The sequence below is a fragment of the Echinops telfairi genome, unplaced genomic scaffold, assembly GCF_000313985.2.
Source record: "Echinops telfairi isolate 266 unplaced genomic scaffold, ASM31398v2 ScPeMD7_7468;HRSCAF=8506_1, whole genome shotgun sequence".
NCBI classification, from domain to species: domain Eukaryota; kingdom Metazoa; phylum Chordata; class Mammalia; order Afrosoricida; family Tenrecidae; genus Echinops; species Echinops telfairi.
The window spans coordinates 1,441,062-1,445,334 of record NW_022111370.1 but is presented as its reverse complement, the minus strand read 5'-3'; positions in this window follow the sequence as shown (position 1 = coordinate 1,445,334).

The following is a 4,273-nucleotide window of genomic DNA, read 5'->3' as shown; positions in this document are numbered from 1 at the left end:
CATTTCTTTGAAAAAAAGATGCTGGTGTTTGTATCAGGATTGCACTGAACTTATATAGTGCCTTAGGTAGGATTGCCATCTTTATAATATTGTGCCTTCTGATCCATGAGCATGGAATATTCTTCCTTTTGTGAAGGTTTCTTGTAATAATGTTCTATAGTTAGCTTCGTATAGTTATTTTGTTTGTGAGTTAGGTATATCTCTAGATATTTCACTTTATGCTTGATATTGTGAAGGGTACTACCTTCTTGATCTCTTTTCTGTATTCTTATCAGTTGTATATGGTAATACAATTGACTTCTGCTTGCTGATCATGTATCCTGCCACTCTACCATATTCCTCTATCACTTCCAGTATTCCTACTGTGGAGAATTTGGGGTTCTAAGTAGATAAAATCATGTGGTCTGCAAATAACAATATTTTCACTTTTTCCTCAGATGTATACTTTGTATACTTTGATATCATGTCCGTTACATTGGGCCAAGGGACTGTACCAGGTCCTGCTCGCTTTTGAGCAGAGAAACACTCATCTCCTCTGGGTCAAGATATTGGTTGGACTTGGAGCTATTCATAGGGTCTTCCTGCCCACCTTTTTTTTTTGTTTTTGGTCTATATATATATAAAATAGGCAGGATAAACAATCTCCTGCAGATAGCCACAGGACTGATGGTTTTGGGGGAAAGAGGGTAAGTCATGGGAAGGGAGGAGCAGTGATCCAATAATGACAGGAACGGGGAAATAGCAAGAGTTATTATCAAATTGATGTGAGGAGGTTGTAGGGTTCTTGGTCATGTTTGATCAATTGAAATGTGTCTTAGAGGAATTACTGAGGGGTGAACATGGGTAAACACAATAGCAGGGCAGCAGGAAAGAAAAGAGAAAAAGAGGAAAGAAGAAGAAAGCAAATATTATATATAGGTATAATTGTAAATGCATATATAAATACATAAATATAGGTTTATTTGTATATACATGTACATGAATATAAATGCAATAATGAGGTAGATGGACTTTGGGCTTCTACTTAACTCTTACTTAGGTACAAGGATTATTTATTCTAAGGTGGCACAGTATGATACTCATCTTCCCAACATAATCCCCAAACACAAATGGGTGCATAAGTAAATGTGGTGAAGAAAGTTAATGGTGCCCAGGTACTAAAAGATATAGCATCTGGGGTTTTAAAAGCATGTAATCAAATAAGCAGCCACCTAGCAGGGAACCACCAAGGTCCACATGGAAGAAGCACACCAGCCTGTGGGATCATGAGTGGTTGATGGGAGTAGGTATCAGAAATCCAAAAGCAAGCAATAAAATTGATATGAAGGAGCGTGGACAAAGTCAAGATCAAGAACCCACCTGTAAAAAATTGGACTGTCCCTCACAGAAGGGCCATATGGAGAGGATACCCACTAGTTCTTTAATATTTTCTCCCCCTATTATTAAGGTTTCTGTCGTACCTCATTAATATTGTTAGACCTATGCATGTTCATTTACATAATGAAGATCATTCGATGCAGGAAAGCCAGGATGGATAACCTCTCAGAAGCAGAAGCAGAGCAAGGAATCCTTGAAGATGCAGGAAGAGAGAAGGGGACAAGGGAGGAAGAAGAAGCTGATAGCAATGATGACTGTATAACCCAGTGGTTCTCAACCTTCCTAATACCTCAACCCTTAACTACACAGTTTACTACAGTGCCTCATGTTGTGGTGAACCCAACCATAAAATTATTTTTGTTGCTACTTCATAGCTGTCATTTGGCTACTGTTATGAATCATTATGTAAATATCTGATATGCAGGATGTATTTTCATTGTTACAAAGTGAACATAATTAAAGCATAGTGATGAATCACAAAAACAATATGTAATTTTTTATTGTGAAATATTTACTTCTAATTACAAATAAATGAAATTTTGTCTTGAAACATGGTGTATTACAGCATGGGTAACAGTCTTCACACTGGGTACTCATATATGGGCCTATCAGCATGTGGGCGGACTTGCCTGGAGACAGATAGAGGAGTGGTGTCTTGGTACCTAAGACCATCAAAAATATGTGTTTTCTGATGGTCTTGGGCCCCCAAAGGGGTCGCAACCCAAAGTTTGAGAACCACTGGTATAACCTCACTCGAGGGAGGCAAATAACAGAATTGTAGATGCATTGATATATTAGATAGGGTAAGATATGGCTAATATGTATATATAATAGAATAATAACAACAATATATAACAACAACAATATGGGTTCCTGGGGGAAGGGTGTGGGAGTGAGGGGATAAAGTGGAATTGACATCAAAGAGTTCAAGAAGTAAGAAAATGTTTAGAAACTGATTGTAGTAGCACTTGTACAATTATGCTTGATCTATGTGAATTAAGGGATGTTATGATATCTGTAAGATCTCCTAATAAAATGATTTAAAAATTATTTTAAAAAAATAAAATGCTATAGCAAAAGAAAAAATGACCTCAACGTATGATTACCCCTTTAAGATTAGCCAGCCAGAAGCCCTCGGGAATCACTCTTCTTTGATGATGTAAATTTAAAATTTATAATGGGATCTAAAGCCTTTTTTTTAAAACTGAAATTGTAACAGACAGAATACAAAGTGAATGCCCTCCTGCTCCCCACTCTCCCTCCCCAGCTTATGAAAACTGCAGGGTTAACCAGAAGACCAAGAGTGACGAAGATGATGAACCACCTCTCCAATTCTTCCTGACAATGGCAATCACACTCACTTACTTCCTTCTGTGAGCAGACAAGTACTGAGATGGAAATTAGGCTCTGCGTCATGGTTCTGCTGAGACGGTCATGAAGCCACCCCAATATCCCCAAGGAATCAAACTCCCCATTGTTCTCGGGAATCAGCATTATGGAGCTGGACTGCTTTTCCACTGCCTTGCCTACTGGGGAGTAAATGACTATTCATTCAAAATAAAGGATGCCCTTAATATGATTCATTTGTTCATTGGTTTGAGCAAAAGGACATTGTTTTCCCTCCAGAATAAATAACCATGAAAGAAAACTAATTTGACATACTTGAATAATTCTGTGTTACATGCTTTTTATCTTTGCCTTTACCCCAGCGATGTTGGAGAATCTGAAGATGTTGATTGAGGAATCTGTCTCTGGGGAATGGCAGAGATTGAGCAACAGGGGGCTTAGAAGTTGTGGCGGGGAGCTGAGAGTAACTGACTTTTCTAGCCCTCCATGAAAAGTCATAGCTCTATCCACCACCTGATTTTTGATGGCTGCAAACGTGGAACTCATTACCTCAGCAGTACCAGAACAAGACACCAGGGTTGAATAAAGGGGCAGGGAGTAAAGTACCCTTACCCATAGACTAGGCAGGCTATAAAGAGATACGTAAATGAAGGAAGGCTTCATATAAACCATGTAGATATTTGTCCTAGAGACCCATTCATTGGTCTAGAGTAGTGGGGAGATTAATTTTCAACAACCACTGATAGATTAGTGGTTATTTTTTTAGGAATACAATTAATATTCATGAAGTCTTCCAAACAGTTGGAAACTTTATATCAGAAAGTAATAGTACTTAAAGTCACAGCAGCCTGGGGGCAGTGGATGGGTGGGGGTGGGGTTAACTGGGTCAAGGTAAGAACTACAGCATGTCTGTATCTGTCTCTGCTCTCATTCTCCCTTGCTATATTTCTACTTTACTTTTTAAATAGCATTTTGTTATGTTTGGGGTTAAAATTTACACAGCAACTTAGCTTCTCATTTAACATTTTTGCAAGCAAATTGTTCAATGACATTGGTTCCAAAGATCACATGTGTCCGTCAGCATGCTCATTGCTGTCGTTCGGTTTGGTCTCTTTCCGTGGAAAGTTCTAGCTTCCCTTCTCCTTCTGACCCTCGCAGCTTTATGGAGGATTATTTGAGGAAGGACATTGCTCATAGGGTTATAAGTCAATCTATGGCTTGGCTGACGGTGACCTCTAGAAGTAGCTTCAGCTCCAAGTTCAATGTGTATTCAGGGTCATCATCTCAGGAGTTTATCTGTTCTCTATCAATACAATTGGTATGGCCTTTCTTAGTGGTGTGATTTTTTTTCTTTTTAAAATCATTTTACAGTGAACCCTCGTTTATCGCGGTTAATCTGTTCTAAACCTACTGTGATAAATGAAATTCCGCGAAGTAGGATTCCTTATTTGTAAATCTAATATTTTCGTAGTTAGAGCATAGAGGACATGAAAAAACACCCTTTAGTCACCATTACACTCGTATTACCCAATTTATTAAACGAAAAAGG